Source organism: Canis aureus, chromosome 36 (assembly GCF_053574225.1).
Source record: "Canis aureus isolate CA01 chromosome 36, VMU_Caureus_v.1.0, whole genome shotgun sequence".
Lineage (NCBI taxonomy): Eukaryota > Metazoa > Chordata > Mammalia > Carnivora > Canidae > Canis > Canis aureus.
This window is the reverse complement of record NC_135646.1, coordinates 15,271,026-15,289,780: the sequence shown is the minus strand read 5'-3', so window position 1 is coordinate 15,289,780 and position 18,755 is coordinate 15,271,026. Positions and strand designations below refer to the sequence as shown.

At 43.6% G+C, this 18,755-nt stretch overlaps 2 long non-coding RNA genes across 5 annotated transcripts in view; one reads left to right on the top strand and one right to left on the bottom strand.

The window, feature by feature from the left end:
• The window catches only part of LOC144305899 (uncharacterized), a 62,333-nt gene extending 46,235 nt beyond the window's left edge, over nt 1-16,098 (bottom strand). For 2 of the 4 annotated variants that reach the window (XR_013372913.1, XR_013372915.1), the window contains exons 1-4: nt 16,027-16,098; nt 14,779-15,296; nt 3,673-3,774; nt 115-217 (exon numbers count right to left, since the gene is read on the bottom strand). This is a non-coding gene — a long non-coding RNA (uncharacterized LOC144305899). Of the gene's footprint in view, nt 1-114; nt 218-3,672; nt 3,775-6,293; nt 6,419-10,913; nt 10,982-14,778; nt 15,297-16,026 lie in introns of all 4 variants that reach the window. The other 2 variants (XR_013372914.1, XR_013372916.1) reach the window with 2 other exon arrangements.
• On the top strand, nt 10,700-15,648 carry LOC144305902 (uncharacterized). Its single transcript, XR_013372923.1, has 2 exons — nt 10,700-13,442; nt 14,683-15,648. It is a non-coding gene; the product is annotated as an uncharacterized LOC144305902 (long non-coding RNA).
• Nucleotides 16,099-18,755: the final 2,657 nt, after the last annotated feature.

Sequence of the window (18,755 nt, the reverse complement as noted above, 5' to 3'; positions counted from 1 at the left end):
AACAAGGCATCATGCCTACAAAAGCAGAAGTGCAGGAACCAAAGGAATGACCTGTGTAGTCAATGTTTGTAACCAATAGTAATACAGAATAAAACTGAGAAAACACAAGCTTACACTGTGAAAACTTGCAGGAGAAAATTAACTTCTATTCCCAAAATTCATAAGCAAGTCTTTGCTTGACTGATGCTGTCCATACACTGTTTGGTTCTCCGAGGCTCTGCTCAAAGAGTCGTCCAGGCACCAAGTGGAGATGGAAATGGGAGAAAGGCAATAGATTCAAAATCAAAATCAAGAAGGCACTAAGGCCTATAGTGGTTACATGAGGAGACCAAGTTTATACACCAATTATTATTTCAGAAGTGGAGGATATTAAGCTATAGCATAACGTCCATTTCAAACTTCATCTCCAATATTTAAAATAATTTTGCCTCGTTCCTGGGACTAATCATACCTCCATCTCCCCCTCATTTTAAAACACCCCTTCAAATCCTAAAACTCCACATTCATTTATTTGACAAATATGTATTATGCACTTACTGTGTACCACCTGTTCTAGGTGCTGGAGATAAAGTGAGAGGGGTCAGTCGAGAACCAGGTAGATAAACAAGGAGCTTATGTTCCAAAGGGAAGATATTTGGAAGCATTAGTTGGCCAAGAATATAAAATTTATTAATCTCTTTCATTAAAGTTAATTTTTCAATGAAACTTAAGTCATCTTACTCCTTTACATAGGAGTTCTTACAGAGAAAGAACTTAGGCCTTCTTAGAAACCAGATCCAAAGACTTACAGGTTCTGATATGTAACAGTATTATTGTTATCACAGTATTTAAAATAACAATGCTGACACAGGTCACAGCCATTGCTTGCACCTGCCCCATGACCTCTGAACACCAGCCTACTTTAGAATCTAGAAACGTTTGGAGCCCATCACTGAGGGGCACTGGGAAGCTACTAGAGACAGACCGGCAGAAAGGGGAAGGAAAAGAACAGAAGAAGCAGAATGGAGAGAAACAACCAGGAGAGAGAAAAATAACATGAATAAAAGGAGAAATACAGAGAACATGGGGCTAGGGAATGAAACAGAGTGAGAGCATACGCATCAGAATGATAGGACAAGTCGAATGCTAGGACCAGGTGGAGTTAGGGGCACCTAGAGTACCCCTATAAGGAGGTGCTCACTCTCAAAGTCATGCAAGTACCCAGACACCTTGATTTCCCTTCCTGAACCCAGGGTTGGCACCCGGGACCCCTTAGTGACCGTATCAGTACCGCTGGTACCCAATGCTGGCCTGTCATAAGTGCAATAGCATCTCAGCTTCTCCCTTTTGGATGGAGAGGCACAAGAAATGTTGAGAATCAGGTTATTTCTATCTCTCATTCCATCCCTTTCTGAAAATACTCTCTCATTCCTAACTACCCTGAGCTCTCCCTCTTCTCTGTTCAGGGTTGTTGAGCTGTTGAGCACTTAGGGGATTGCTAATTGTTTCACGGGTGTAACTTTTGTGTCTTCAACTAGTATGTAAGCAATCCAAGGATAGGCACCATGTCTAATGGTCCACAAGGCCAAGGAAAATGATGGGCACACAGTAGGTTCTAATTAAATGACTAAATGATTGATTGATAGGTTAGTTGTGATACTGCTGCTCAGCTAGGAGCTAGCAACACAGATAATGACCTTCAGCTTATTATTCACAGGCCACCCAAGTCACTCCTCATCTCCTGAAACACAAGAACTGCCCCCATCACATTCCCCTAAGTGACTGTGTGTCACACACAGTGTGAGAAGAGCTGAGGGTGACACTAAGGAGGTATCAGAGACCCTCTTGGACAACAGTGGAAAAAGAAAACAATACAAAGCAATCATCTCTGTGAAAAGGGGACTGGAGTAAACTAAGATATGATTACCTTTGCTTCAATAACAGAATACCCAGGCTGTCATATACTCCCACTTATGGTGGTTGGGGGGTCTACTGTGTATGCAACTGGAATTCAAAAGAACCTAAACTGCATAGAAAATTCTCAATTTCCTAGGACACCTGAGTGGCTAAGTGGTTGAGCATCTGCTTTTGACTCAGGGCATGATCCTGGGGTCCTGGGATCAAGTCCCACATCATGCTTCCTGAAGGGAGCCTGCTTCTTGCTCTGCCTGTGTCTCTGCCTCTCTCTGTGTGTCTCTCATGAATAAGTAAATAAATCTTTAAAAAAAAAAAAAAAGGAAAATTCTCAATTTCCAATCCAGTTAGAATACTGTTAGTTGCACTATTAAGCCCAATACTATAAAGGAATTGTAGTCTTTGGCTCTCTTTATGCTTATAAATAATCCCTCAAGCCCAAGGAGGGGCTCTAGCCATTGGTTAATTCCTATCTGGAGCATGTGATGCCTGCCTGGTCCTCAAAGTCAGCCTGGCCCATCGGCAGAGCGAGCATAGTCTGGCCTGCACAGGTGAGTAGTAGACAACTGTAGGTACTTAGGACAATCATCCTCAAACACAATTTGCTTGATCACAGCACCGTTTCTAGACCCCTGGATCCATAGCCCTTTTTAGGCCATTCTCTTTAACTCCTGTTTAAACAAGATCTCACTGGTGCTTGACCCTCAGCTGCCCCTCTGGCTTTCCAAACCCTGTGCTGCATCCCATGGACAACACAATTCTTGCCCCATGGGACATGCCATGTGGCTGATACCCTGATGGAGCCAACTGTGGTAGCCCTGTGAGTGCAGAGACTCATTTACCAGGAAGCCACTGACAAAGCAGCAGACAGAAATGGGAGCAATTACAAAAGTGTCCACTGCACTGGACCAAGGTCTGCATGTGGCTGGCCCAGGAAGCCAGGCAAAAATCCTCATCCCTGCTGTATTAACTTCAACTGATTTACCTGGGGCCTAAGGGGACCTCAATGGATCGTGTGATTTCTGTGTATCATCGGGATCCAAACACATGGCCATAGTAGACGGAGTGGGAAGGAGGGGGAGGGGAAGGACTCCAGAGGCAGCTGGCATGGAGGGAAGGCAGGGCACCTAAGAAAGGCCACGCCGTGAAGAGCCTTAGAATATAAACCGGACTTGGCAACAGGTCCTAAAAATCAGAGGGAAGACATGGTTCTGACTCAAGCTGGTGGCCAGGTATGTGAGTGCTCCCATCCCAGCTGTTCCACGTGCACATGCCATGGAGAAAGGAGTAAATGTGTAAAATAAAGGACTCTCTTATCAAACCCTATCATAGACTAGGGCATAAGCAACCCTGCCGTAGGACCCCCTGTTGGGAACATATCACAGAGGAAGAAGGGCTCTCCTCTTTGTTGCCAAAAGCTGCCAAGTTGTCAAGGCCTTTGCGGTTGAAGAGTGGTGGGTGCTGGGCCAGAGGCCATCCGGGTCACCAAGGCTGAGAGAGCGGTGGCTCCGCTCAACACCGCAGGTCAGAGGCTCAGGAAGATGTGTGGGCCCCTGAGAATACTCCTTAGGCACTCTCAGGAATACACTTCGGTGAAAGTGTGCAGAGGATGGAGAAGGGCTTTGCAAACTTTTATGGAGTTGGTGGAGATGTGAGCACCAAACATAATGGGAACGTATTCTTGCTCGAGGGCTGGTAAAGCTTGGGGATCTTTTCACTATGCCAGTGTACCAAATACTCTAGTTCCTTTTTAAGAATGTCAGGAGATATCTAATCTACCAGAACGAATCCTGCTGGTTCTGTCCTTGTGATCAGAGGTCAGTTACTTGGGGACCATCAAGCACATGAGCTTCCATTGTTTCAGAGAAGTGGGCTCTCTGCCTGCAGAGAAAAAGGAAGAGGTTCATAACCACTATGCCCACACTGGCCCCTTCATTCTATCATGAAAGCCACCCCTGCTACCCAAAGCCTTCCCTTGCTCCAGCGAAGATGGCAGGAAGCCTTTACTATAACACAAGAATCCAATGTGAGCCTTGCCATCCACCACATTCCAATATTGTCTATTGCACTTATGCATCCCTAGCCAGAGAGGAGGACAAGCAAAGCTTCCCATAGTGTTCTTTTCATGTGCCTAATCATCCCAGACATGCCTCTGGTTTCCTCCCTGCCCCTCCAGGCCCACAGTCTGTTTCTTTCTGTGGTAAATTTGGGCATGTCCCAAGGCTCAGGGTGGAGAGCCATGAATCATGAAGGAGAGGCTATAAGAACACTGCGTTTCTGCTGCTTCACCCACATGCCCCAAACGGTCTAGTGGGATCCAACTCTGACCCCAGTGGAGCTCTTCATCCATGACGGGTGCCTTTAGGAATGTGTCTGTGGGAAGCAAGAAGAGTTTCAAATACAGTAGAATGGACTCATTGGCTCTTTCTTTCTTTCTTTCTTTCTTTCTTTCTTTCTTCTTTCTTTTTTCTTTCTTTCTTTCTTTCTTTCTTTCTTTCTTTCTTTCTTTCTTTCTTTCTTTCCTTTCTTTCTTTCTTTCTTTTCTTTCTTTCTTTCTTTTTTCTCTTTCTTTCCTTCTTTCTTTCTGTGTTGTGTTGCAAGAGGGCCCTGAAGATTAGTGAACTGAACAAGTAACTAGACGCAGAGACCCAAGTCCTGCTGCTGAGTCATTTTAATCTGTTTCAGATTCGATTTGCTCAGAGTATGGAGAAGAACAAGGCTCCCAGTGGAGATATCATGTAGCTATAGCCTAGAAGTATTTTCTTAATAGATGAAATTTAGAAAGAATTTGAATCTTTTATGCTGGGGAGGTAAGTAGCTGAGTGAAATGGTTGGGAAAAGGAAACATTTGGCTCTAGTGATTCCAAAGGACATTTCACTGATCTAAATATTTGTCCAGCTGAATTGCTATGTCCACTCTCACCTGCTCAGAATCAATATGTTCAAATCAAACACAATCGTCTGCATCTAAGTGGGGAAAAAGAACTTAAACCTGAGCTGGCAAGTGGGGAAGGTGAGAGAAGATAGGGAGCCAGGACAGGAGAGCTCTTTTCCACTGAGTAAGGGACCCAGAGCAAGTTGTTAATACTCGGAGTTAGATTCTGAATTCTGTGATTTGTTGGCAAGTTCCAGAGCATCTAGGTGTTGTAAATAACTTCTATACTCGGGACAACGTATGCGTTTTTTTGAGAAAGAACGTATCTGTTGGAACAAACATTTTCTCTTCTTGCTTTAGCCTTGAATTTCTCAGGATGCACATATGCTGCCATGCTGGGAAGGCGTGGACAAAGCTGAGTGTACTGGTTTCCTCACTTTTTAAGGAGTTCCCTCAAGGTGGCTGTGTCAAGGCCTTTTCATTCTGAGTCATTTGAGTTTTATCCAAAAAAAAAAAAAAAAAAAAAGAAGCACTTTTTGATTTAACACTGTTTTCCATCAGATGTGTGCAAGTTGAGAGCCATCTGGCACTGCACGTAGCCCAGTTGCTTGCTGCCTCCTGCATCAGCACCTTCCTAGGCCCTGCTCCGAATGCAGTATGGAATTAGGGGCTGGCTCAGTGACAGTAAAGGAGAATCAGGAAGGACCAGAGTTCTGCAGCTCCCCTCAGCCACAGATGAGTCTGCACATTTGTGTGTTCAGCAGCATGCCCAGGGGCCCATTCCTGCCATTCTTGTCACCACAGCTATGTGACCAAGGACAGGCTGGATCTTGTGACCAACCCTCTGCCTATGGACTGATGGAAAGGCACTTCTGGGCCTTATACATGCACTTTATGCACATGTGTGGAAAGGTGAATACGGCTCTATGCAGCGGCCACTCTTGATGTCCTCCTTAATATCGTAGATTGATTGCAAAAATGCTCCCAATTCTTTATCCTCCCCCTGAAGCCACGCCTTTGCGTGTGATTTTGCATTTCCTTCCTTCAATAAACGGAGTTAATCTCCCCACCCTTTAAATCTGGGCTGGCCTTGTGACTCACTGTGACCAACGGATTCTGATGGAAGTGATGGTGTGCCAGTTCTCAGCCTCGGGCTCCAGAGGCATTGAGCACTTTGGCTCTTCCTCCTGGACCCATGATTATCATGTGAGCAAGCTGCACTGCTGGATGAAAGAGACGTATGGCCCAGTCTTCCTGCTACCCTCACTGACAGCCAAAGAACTACCAGGCTTCTGAGTGAGTCCTTCCTAGACCAAGAAGCCCTTGGCCAACCTGTCCTTGGCCAACCTGCCCTTGGCCAACTACAGATCCACGTAAGCCTAATCAAGATCAACCGAACCTGGCCCAAGTTAGTAGCACTGTCCAGCTGACCCACAGACTTGAGAGCAGTAGTAAATGTTTGTTATGGTAAGTCGTTAATTTTGGGAAGACTTGTAACACAGCAAGAGCCAACTGATACACTTACTCAATCCAGGCAGAGGCACAGCATGACAGGATGGCATAATAGTACCCTTCAGGCATTCATATTCATTTATTTATTCTGCAGATATTGATTGAACTTCTGCCGTATAACAGGTATTGTTCCAGGTCCTGGGGAGGCTCTCTTAGAGTTTGCATTCCAATGGGTGAAGACAAACCACAAATAAATATGTGAGAAAATAAATAATAAAAACATCAACTAGTAGTAGGTAATATAGAGACCATCTAAAAGGGCATATGATAAAGAGTAACTGGGTGTTACTTTAGCTTCATGGCCAGGGAAGCCTTCCTTATTGAAGAAGCATTTAGCATGGAGGGGAAGGGATATAGAACACATAGGGCTTTTAAGCCAGGAAAATAATTTGGATTTTATGTCAAATCCACTAAGCAAGCTATCATCACTTTTTTAAAACAAGAGAGTAACAAAATCTGATCAGTGTTTATATGAACCCCTCTGGCTGACAGACTTAGAATTGTCATCAAGGGCCAAAAGTGGAAGAAGAGAAACAGTTAAGGGACTCCTGCAATAATTTAACTTGGCCAGGGTTATCTTAATGGAGATGAAGAGAATTATGGTTAAGGGGAAGAAGTAACAGGACTTGAGATGAGTTGTATGCAGGAGTTAAAGGACAGAGAGGAATCTAAGGTGAGGTCCAGATCTTTGTTCAGTCACTGGATGAACCAAGATGAAAGACATTGGGGGAGGGACAGGGCTGGGCCGCTTGATTCTAGGATGTCTGTCCATTAGGGCAGGGAGACACCGCACGTGTGAAACACCACATAGGCCTGAAATCCTAGGGAGGGGAGTTTTGGGGGAGGGGTCAGCACCGGAGGAGTCAGTTGGTGGTCACTGGCATGCAGATGCCAGAAACCTTGGACTAGACAAGGTCACATGAGAACAGTGATTAGAAAAATGTGTGCCCGAGGATAGAGCCCTGGGACACACCCACATTTCAGCTGAGAAGAAGCAGAACAGATTGAGAATGAACAGCCAGTAAAGGAAGGGGCAAATGAGGAAGGACATATGGTGTCAGCAAAATCCAGAGGACAGAATAGACAGGAAGGAGCTTCTAGTCTATGGTGTTGAATGCTCCAGACTGATACAGAGGACAAGAACCTTACTGCAACCATTGAATTTGGCGAACATTCAAATGCCCTGTGCCCTCTTTGGGACAGCAATACACCCATATATTTATGAAACATAAAATAGATTATGAAATTATTTTCTAAGCTTTCTATGTAAGCAGCCTTATGTCACTGGATAGTTGGATGACTTAATACCAGCTGCCCCCATCCTTCTTAATCCCTGTTCTAATTGGTTCAGTTATTCTTCAAATTCCATAATTCTCCACAGGCCCCAAAATATAATGACCCCTCAGGTGAGTCTGTATAGACTTTCCAGAAACTCTAAGTTCCATGAAAATAAAGATGGCCTCCATCTTGCATACACTGTATCCCAGCACCCACTACAGTGCCCACCCACAAATAAATTCTTACAAATGTTGAGTACATGAAGGAATGTTAAATCCCATTTGACCTCCTATCATTGGTACTCTACATGGGTTCTTCAGTTCACCAGGCTGCCACCACCTTATTCCCCTGTGGACGGATGTGAGGCATTTTTTTTCAACATTCTCCAAAATGAGGTTTCTCAGGGTAAGGATCCTTCCTGCTCTTCAGTCTTTCTAGGGTAGCGTGCTGCTCAAAGGCCAGTTTCGTGGTACTGCTAGTGACTTCTCTGATGTGGACTTCCCATTGGCTGACAAGACCTTCCTGGTAGCCTTCCCATTCTCATAGATGGGACATGATACTCCTAAACTATGTTTAAGGGTCCCATCTCCCAGGACCTTACATTTAATATTTTGTATGTGTTTCTTGTTGTGGAATTTTTCAGCTGCTCTGTATTTGATTCACACATATGCAAGGTCTATATGGCTGGATACTAGGATGAGTCTGTGTCAGCTTGGCCCAAAATGTTGTCTGTATCTAAAAGTCAAGGTTATAACACCTAACACTGGTATCTGGGAGCATCCTTGTGACTTTTGATCCCTATAAGGGTATTACTTTTACCCTGCAATCCTGACCATGGTGCTTGTGTGTGAATCAATATTAAAGTTTGTGCTTCCAGTAAGTCATGTGGACCCTTTCTCAGAGGAGGGCATTTGGTAACTATTCCAAATGCACCTAGAACAAATCACCTGCTAATCTGAGTGCAATTCTGTTTTCTGGGACAGACAGGTGTTAAGAGGTAGAGCACTGAAAAGTCAACCTCAGGGGACCTGAGCCAAAGGCTACCCTTTCTCACCTTTAAAATGACTTCACCTATAATCATTAAGGTTTTTTTCAACTTTGAAAGGCTTTAGTAATTATTCTGGGCTTAACCCTGTAACTTTCTGCTACACTTCCTACCATAAGTAACTCATATTTGCTTGGCCTATGAAAGGAAATTATCACAGAAGTAAAATCAGATTTTAGCTGAAGTCAAGACACATATTAAATCTGTTGCTTCACAGATGAATACAAGCCCCTCCACCTCCGACAGGCTTCTCCTAGCTGTGTGCAGACACTTAATAAATGCTTTTGATGAAAGTCCCTCTGTCTTAAAAGGAAATTAGATTGTTCTGACAATATCTCCTCATCGCTAAACTGCTGGTTATTATACAGCAGCCTGTGATCCTCTAGGTGTTTGCAAATTGATTGTTTAATGTTTTGCATCCCTCTATGTCCACATTTTCAGGGTCAGCAGTCACATCTACAATTCCCAGTGTAGGTGATGTGTTTGTCCTTTGCTGATCTTCGGGCATTTTATTGAACACACACACACACACACACACACACAATTTTTGTTTCAGAACAATGTCCCAGGCTCTTCCTTCATTTACTTCTTTGTATTTATTGAGTACCAAACATGTATGAACCAGCATTGGGCTAATCACTGTGGGTACTTTGGTATACAAGATAGCATAATCACATCCTTATGGAGCTTAAGATCTAGTGACTATAATTTCAGATTGTAGTTAGGATTGTGAATAAAATAAACAGGTACGATGATGGAAAACAAATGAGAAGGCCTCTCTGAATGGGAAAATTTTAAGTTGAGCTATGAAGAGTATAAGAGGGAGGGACAGCCTTTAAAAATAGGTGGAAGGAAGTGATGAATGCAAGAGCCCTCGCCTGAGACATGGCTTCATTTGGTCTAGCACCTAATGGAAGGCAAAGTGGAGTGGACTTTAGAAAGAGTGAAGGTAAGAGGCAATCCTGTTATCAGGAGCCTTACAGGTAAGATGAACATCCATTCTAGTTTGCCAAGAACCATCCTGGTTTGACCCTTGTCCCTGAGTAATTATTGATAGGGCCCCCTTTCACTCTCAAAAGTGTCCTGGGTCACACAATAAATTATATGGTCATCCAACTTAAAGGGTATGCCAAAGGATTGGGATTTCATCATATGTAAGACATCTATGGTGCTGTGGAGGCCCTACTCCTTCAAGACTTAGCCGTCCCTTCCTCCAGATGCCAAAAGGGTTAGCTGTTGGTAGCTCACAGCTGAGTCCCTCTCCAGGAATTACAGAAGGGAGCTGCCTTGCTTTAGGATATGCCTCCTCCGGGGACAACACATATCTAATTAATTGGACAATATAGGAGTACAAAGGCCCCAAGCCCCATGCCTCAATTTGGAACATCTCTGAAGGCCCATTCCAGCTCCAGAGCTCCAGGTGGGACCCACTGAGGCCTCTGTTACAGATGCATCACAGCTCAATCCTACCCCCTCCACAGCAGGGGCTATTCCCACAGCACTCCCCCCAAATCACCTGCATGTAAATATCCACTGCAGAGTCTGCTGCTGGGGAACGTGGCCTACAATCCCAATGTTAGCACAACTTTCCATTAAAACACCTCTTTGGTGTCATCTACCCTGACATCTCCACATCTAGTCAAGAGGTAGAGCTTCCCCTGGTGCTTTTCTGCTAGGTATATAAAGGATCTTTTCCTACTGTTTTTTATGTCCTTTGTAAATTGAATCACCTACTTTGTTTTGACCTGGATAATTTTATCTGCAAACAGTTGTTTCTTCATGCTACTGGCTCCCTGTAAGCTGGCACCTTTCCCATTTTGTACTGCATTCCACATGCTTACTTCAGATCTTGCAAACAACAGCTCTTCTTTAAACACCTTGGTTTTTGATTACCTAAATTTAGTTTCTTCTTCTGGTACTTGAATTATTTCCTTAGAGAATGTAAAGATCCCATAAATTCTTCCTTTATTTCTTTTATTCATGAGATTATTCCTGGTATTTCTATACAGTAATTTGAAATTTACTGAAATAAATTACACTAGGACCCCATTCTTCATAGCTCATTATCACCAAGAATGCACTGCATCATGGATTAAATCATGCTTTCCCAAAACATAACCACAATCAACAAAAGATGGATGCTGGGTCATTAGAGTATAATAGGAGAGAGTTGGTAATCTTTAGAAAGTAACACACCATGTATTTACTCCCTCACAGGCATAAGAGGAATAAATGAACGTGCAGGTAGTAGGGAATGGACACTAGGAAGGAGGAGGAGAACATTCACACACTTTGAACACAGGGACGTACCTACACCCTGGTGAAGTCTCTTAACTTGTTTTCAGCCACTTAGCCACATGAAGTTTCCCCATCTCCACCTTTGCCATTGTGATGAGCACATGAGAGGAGGGAAAAAGTATCTTCATTCTCCCCATTTATTCACTCAACAAATATTCTTGAGCACCCACCACAGCGCTGTGCCTAGGTAGCACTGTATTAGGCACAGAGCATCTGGGAAAACTGTTCAAGTTCCCTCCACCCCACCCCTACCACCACCACCAATCATGACTTACAATATGCCTCTTGGTCCTGAATCCCAAAACAGTATAATAACAAAAATATCCCACTAGCTTTTTTCCCCCCTTTTAGTAAGTTCCCTTTCATTAAAATTCAAAACTTCTATTTCAGATTATCTGCCCTAAGCACACCTTCTACTGTGGAAATCTTTAATCCTTCAATTAAAGTTTCTAGTAATAGAGAGATTAGGTCAAAAAAGTATCTTCTTTAGTTGACCCAGAACCAAACATTGTTCTTAATACTTTTCAATCACTTGCTTACACTTTTATTTCTAAAACATTGGTTATATTATGTACCTATCACCTCCAGCTTATGTCATAGTAGAAAGTATATGGAAACCAGTTAGAACTTCAGCTCTATAATTTATGAGCTGTTGGATCAGTCTCCTTATTTAGTCTCTCAAAGCCTCATTTTCCTCATCTGTCAAATGGAAAGAACACCTAATTTAAAGGATTTCATGAGGATCAAAATCAATCCTGGCAGTAAAGGCTTAAGCCATGCCTGACACACAGTACACACTTAACTGTAGGTTCTTTTCACCTTTCTTGCCCAGAATCACTGTTCATTCATTCATCAAATTCACACTGATGCTTAAATTGTGCAAGGCACTGCTTCAGGCCCTAAGGATGTAAAATGGGTAAGTAGGACAATGTACCTAGTGTTATGCAGCTTCTATTCTAATGGGAGGAGACAGGCAGTGAATGAATAAAAAGATAGCAGCCAGTGATAAATTCTAGAATTAAAATTAAGCAGGAAATAAGTGGCGAAGGGGGACAGTGTCTGCTTTATGCTGAGTGATCAGAGAGGCCCTTTCTGGGAAGGTGAAGTTGAGCTGAGACATAAATGACTTGTAAAGGAGTAAAGTCAACTGAATATCTGGAAGAAGAGCTCTCTAGAAAGGGGGCACAGCTAGTGAGAGCCCTCAGGAAGGAATGGACTTGGAGGATTTTATCCAAGGGGTGGGACACTGGTGGGCAAAGGCCCAACCATTGTGGGCTGCTTGGTCAGAGTATAGAGCTTTTATTTTCTTCTCAGTGCAATGAGGAGCCTGTGGAGAATTTAAACCAAAGAAGGAACAGGATCTAAACTATGTGAGTCTGAACCACCTGGAAGAGTAGGCTAACAAGAGAAAAGGGAGGGGAATCATTTTGGAGGCTACTGCAGTCACGCAGGTGAGAGATGTGGAGACCTGGAGCACCATGGAGGCCATAGGAATGAAAGATAAACAGGTGCTGGAGAGATGTCAAAGTAACAATCTACAGATTTGCAACTGGATCAAAAGGAGGGGGAAAGCAAGGGGCTGAGATGTATCCCTAGGACTTGATTAGACAGAGGTGCCATTTACCAAGATTGAGAACACAAAGGAAGGAATATATTTATGGGAGAATATCAAGATTTCAGTGCTGGACATTAAAAGTTTGAGATACCTCTTAAACATCTAAGGGAATATGACTACAAGATAATATATATATATATAACTAAATATATGAGTGAGGATTTCAGAAGATGGACCAGGGCTTAAGAAATAAAAGTATGAAGTTGAAAGAAATTACCCTAATGATAGTATTTAAAGCCACAGAACTGGATGAGATTCCCAAGGATGTTGACGGAGAAAAAGGGTCAAAGTTCAGGACTTGGGGCCAAACAATACATAGGAGTCCAGGTGAGGATTCTAAGGAAGAAAGCCAGTATAGAAAAACCAAGAGAGTATGAAATTAAAATGCCAAGAGAGTGTTAAGCAACGAGGGTATGATTTACAATTGCTAGAGTCACCGGGCGGGCTTTACAAGTACCCCATTATCAGCAAACCAGTATTACGCCCAATCACCAACCTGTCAACCTCACGAACCATTTCAGCACCCACTCCTCAGATTTATCAGTGTTATGGGTTGCATTGTGTCAACAAAATAAGTTATGTTGGAGTCCTAACCCCGGTACCTCAGAATGCAACCTAATTTAGAGATAGGGTCTTTACAGAGGTAATTGAGTTAAATGAGGCCATCAGGGTGGGCCTTAATTCAATATGACTAGTGTCTTATAAAAAGAGGACACAGAGACACACACACCCAGGGAGATCACCATGTGAAAATGAAGGCAGAGAACAGGGTGATGGAACGGAAGCCAAGGAACACTGAAGATCGTCGGCAAACCACCGGAAGCTGGGAGCCAGGCAAGCACAGACTCCGTCACAGCCTCATGGACCAAGGAAGTGACATCTTGGTTGTAGACTTCTACTCAGAATTCTGAGACAATAAATTTCTGGTAAGCCCCCACTCCCACCCCCCAGTCTACGGTACTTTAAACAAGCAGCCTTAGCAAACTGATACCACTGGCATGCCAGAAAGGCAAGCAAAGGCTCTCAGTACTCTCTCAGATTGGGGGTCTCCTCTCCTCAGGTCCAAAGGACAAACTAGATTTCTGGAATAGTGTTAGCCACTGAGGGGAAACCTCCGTGGGCTTTGTTCTCAGTGTTTGAAAATGGTACTTCATTGCCAGCATCTGTAAAGACACTTGGAACAATATCACACAAGGTGAGTAGTGTGAAGGCTACAAGCTTTAGGGTCCAAATGAGACAATAGGATGGAGGGAAGCAAAAACAGCATGGTTACTCAATACAGAAGTAGCCAAATTGTCCATGTGGCATTTGGCCTCAAGAAGTAACCTCAGAGGAAGGGAAGGTGTAACCCCTCCACTCTGTCTGCCCAAATTAGAGATGTCTTGTCTTGACAATGGACACACTTTGAAAGCCTTCACTTTCACTCTGCCTATTTCTGGTCCCACAAGGTACACACTCTCTCCTTTTATCCTAAATTTCTAGAAGTCAAAAGAAAATACGACTTTTTGAACATTCAAAACTTGAAAAGTACCCTAAGGTACTACAGTTAAGCTGTTTTCGATTATAAGGAGCAGACATCCACAAATATGTTCAACTCAGGTTGGGGGCGAGGGGTGACTGCTGTCAGGAGCCATATGAGCTGGTAAAAAGAAATTTTCAGTTGAAACCAAGAGCGTTTGTAATAAATAGATCACACTTAAGTAGTGGGCCAGGCACCCTGGTAAGTGCTTTACACATGTTAATTTGTTTCTTCCTCACAACATCCCTTTGAGGTGGATACTATACTCGTGCCCATTGTACAGATGAGGAAAAAAAGATTACATGCCTTGTCCAAGGTTACAAAGCTAGCAAGTAAGGAGACATTATTTGAACCAACATGGGCAGGGTCCAAGGAATGTTCCTCCAAGTACTGGTCTATGAAAACCCAAATGGAATGGAACCCAGATTAAGGATTCTCCCTCTCTCCCTCCTTCCTCTGCCTTTCTCCTCACTTCCTTCTCCCTCTCCTTCTCTCCCTCTACCTTCTTCCTTCCACTCTTCTCTTTCCATATCTCTTTGACTCTCTTAGCATTTCTCTTCCCCCTCTATTGTGTCTACTCATCTTCTTCAGCCACTAACCATTTTATTCTTTCTGTGTGCTCTGTGTTGCCCATTTGTACCCAACAGCTTCTACTTAATCCTAGTTCCTCCTACTCCCTTACACCTTCAGCATCGACACGGCCCACTTTGACTACTGCAACCTCACATTGGTCACTTCCTCACCTGGGATTCTTCAGAAAATCCAACTGGATCTGTCCATTAGGTGCCCCCCAATCTAGTTGGCTGTGGCTACCTATTGAGTTGTAAGGAACTAAATATGGCAACCCACTCAGGGCAGCCACAGAAAATGATGCCTAGTAGGTGAAGTATCACCTTTGTTTTTGACAGAAAAACTGTCTACTGATCACTTCTGTCACAGATAAGCCTGCCAGCCAAGACTCCACCCCTCCCTGGCCCATGCCTGAGCATATGATGCCCCTGGTGTAATAATGCTCACGCACGCTGTGTGTCTCTGTGTGATGGCAGTAGCTGATTGCAAGTGAATAAATGAGAATCTTGTCTGGCTCCTCCAAGAGAAGACAAATGGGCTAGAGTTGCAGGGCATATCTGATCGAAATGGAACCCAAACATCCAGGCATCAGAAGGAGGCAAGAGACAGAGAACTACATAGTTCTGTGAAGCTCAGCAGAGACCTGCCCCTTTAGTAAGCCAGAGGTCTCCATCTGTGTTTGGAGTAAAAGCTGGAAACCAGAAAAGAGAAGCTGCTTTGGTAAAAGTCAAAAGGAACTCAGCCTAGGCCAGGGGTAAGCTTGCACTTGAACTAGAAAGAGAATCTCAATTTTTCCCAGGAGAAAAGGAGAGAAATGCTGAGATACAGCAAGACTGGGCTCACTGTGCCAGGCTAAGACATCTTGCTCAGAGCACATGAAGTCTCTGTATCAGACTTATGTAGTCACCAAACAGTGAACCAGGCTCTGCAATAAATACCTGCATTTGCAGGCCTGAATACATAACGGTGTTTAGAAAGCAAGTCATCTAACAATTTCTTTTTTTCAAAGGTGGCTCTATTCCAAATAAAGTATTTAAATGATATATTACTATGTTTCCACATAATCCCTTAACAGATTTGAATAGACTTATGACAGTGCTGGACAGGTGTTAGTATCTCGCTTTATCCCAGCACTCCACACCCTGCAAGAGCACTCAGCCTTCCTTCTAGAAATTTTGCTCTCTTCTTTAATACACTGAATTACTGAAAACAGATCTTCCATATACTTAGAGAACAAAAATATTTTTCTCATTAAAAATAGAACCACAACAGGCACATAGGCAGATATTTAAACAAAGGGAACCCCAAATCTCATATCTGGATAGCTAATCTATTTTTCAGTACTGCCCACAAATACCTAACAAGCTATCCTACCACTAAATCAGACTTTATGGCACTAGTATAATGTGTTGATGATTAACCTTGTCGACTTCTTTCTTAAATAACCCCTCCTCATTTATGCCATGGTAGTAAATGGTTCCCCTCTCCCATGCAGGAAGTCCAGAATGAAAGTGGGTTGTTGCCATGGCAACAGAATACAAGGCAGAGAACTCCAGAGAAGGGGGAGGTCTCTATACCCAAGGCCACAGCCACAAGAAAGCCCCAGGCCCCAGAGTGGTGGCAGCAAAGAGAAGCAACCTGCTATGACTTCACACTGCCAGATGGCCCGCTGTTGACACAGGGTTCCCCCCAACTGCTAATTATTTGCATAACTCCGGATCATTCATTCAAAGGAAAATGAAGAATTCACTAAAATATGCATTGATATAGTTACCAGTCTTTCTCTTTGAACAGCCTAGCATTGGAAACTATCTCCCAACACTTAACACAGTGCCTTATGCATAGAAGCCACTTAAGAAGGGTGTATTTAGCTATTTACCAGATCTCTTCTTGAGCCAGGTATGGCTCAAGATACAGAGATGAAAAAGACAAGGTTCCTCTCCTCAGAGTGCTCACTGTTCAGTGGGTAGACATGCATCTATAATCTAGACCATGCAACCTTACGCTCCAGCCTGATGCTACAGCCTGGCCCAGGGTCGGGGGTTGGGGGGGATTCAGAAGACAGGCGTACCCTGGAGGAGAACACAGGGCAGGGGAGAAAGGCGGGCAGGGTACGTGCCACACGATCCGAGTCCTGAAGGATGAATAAGGAGCTAAGTGTGCTCCTTGTTTGTTTGTTGTTTGTTTTTGTCTGCTTGCTCTGAGATACTCCTAGCAGAGAGGATGGCAAGAGCAGAGGCCCAAAGGTAAACAATAGCACCATCCCTGTCGGAAAGCATATGCAGTTAGCTATTTTGAACAAGAATGTGCAAGGCAGGGGATGGCAGGGGCTGAAACTGGAGACACAGGTAACTAAAGTGTCCACAGACCATGGAAGTCCCTCCCCTGGGGGACCCTGGATTGTAGTCTGGGCAATGGAGCCACCAACATGGCAAAGCTTACTTTTCTGGAAGGACCCCTTCGTAGCAGTGTGGAGAATTGCTTAGCAGATCACACTGTAATCAAGAGAGGGCCAGTTCCAAGGCTGCTTCACACACTGAGGTAAGAAATAATCAGAGCTTGAATCAGAGTAGGGTATTAGGGATGGAAAGGGTGAGGACAGATGCTAGAAACATTGACTAAGTAAAATCACATAGCTCCTCAGCATGACTCACCTCCCTCCCCCCAAATCCCAAAGACACAAATCTCCATCCTCCTCTCCATACAGTTTTAACTCTTAAAAAAACTGGGCAAGAAAAGGATAAGATTGGCAGCCACTGACGCTCCTCCGATAGTACCTAGCTTACACATTCATTGAACCACTTAAAATGATCATAGTCACTTTAAACCCAATTGGCTGAGTTGATGGACAGGCAAAAATATTTCTTTCTTGGATTTATTCCAGTACACTGTTTCCCATCATTACCGGTCACGAGGGTCAGAAAAAGAAAGGAGATTTTTAGAAAGATTCTGAACAATATATCAATGCCAACTCAGAGTGACAGGCAAAACAAAACAGATAATGTTTCGTGTTGAGATAGGATCATTCCTTTGAGGTTCTCCTGGTTTCACAGCGAATATTAATTTTTAGAGCATTCCTATAAAGTAGACAAGTGGCAAAGGGGGTTGGCTCCAATTCAGTGGGGAAAAAAGAAAAGATGCTAGTGCCTGGGGAAATGCACCGGTTTATCAGAGGCAAGGCTAGCTGGAGGCAAGCCTGAGGACAGAGTTTGGGCTTCTCAGTTTCCTCTCCTGGTTTTATCATCTAAACCTGTCCTAATGAGGTTATTATATTTAACATAGCCTGTCCAGATATCATCTGAAAAGAGGAAGCAAAGACCTGGGTAATTTTCCAGATAATTTCTTTAAAAGAGAGAAAGCAACCTCTCTTTCCTCCAAATTGTTTATAATTGGTGCAATACAGGAAGTCTCACTGCTTTTTAATGAGCTCCCAAACTCAAATTCTGCCTTTTAAATTTTTTTTTTTTCTGAAATCTGCATTTGCCTGAAATATCTCAGTAATTCTTGTGGAAAGGGAGGTTTTGCCTAAATTATGAAAATGACCTCAATTTGCTTCTTGGTGTAGCTAGGGGACAAGTGGGTATCGCATGGTGGTATCTGGGCTGTAGGAATCATGCCCTTCCCCCATGGCCTGAGGTACGGGGACCTCTTCTGGTACCGGGATGGGGCAGAGGGGACCCCCATGCTGGAGGTTGACACTCAAATCCTTTCTGTTCTCCATTAGAAATTTGTAGCTCATTTTGCGTGTCCCAGGACTGCAAAAGACACCACCTGCTTTGTTTCACTTATACACAGGTAGAAATGTAAGACTTATTCTGGCAACTGGAAGGAATGACTCCAGTTCTTACTAAAAGGTCAGCCTTGGACTCGGTTTATTTTATAAATATTTATTTATTTATTTATTTATTTATTTATTTATTTATTTATTTAATGGGTAAACTGAGCTAGCAGTGATGAGCCAAGGAAAGGATTGCGTTGCTTGCTTTTTTGCCAAAGCACATGTCCCCACTCTTTGTCTGACTTCCGTCCGTCTTCTCTGCCTCGCTGCTTTTGTCCTGCCTCACTCAGCCACTCTCCCCTTGATCCTTTCTTCTTGTGTGAAAGAGAGAGAGAGAGAGAGAGAGGGAGAGAGAGAGAGAGAGAGACAGAG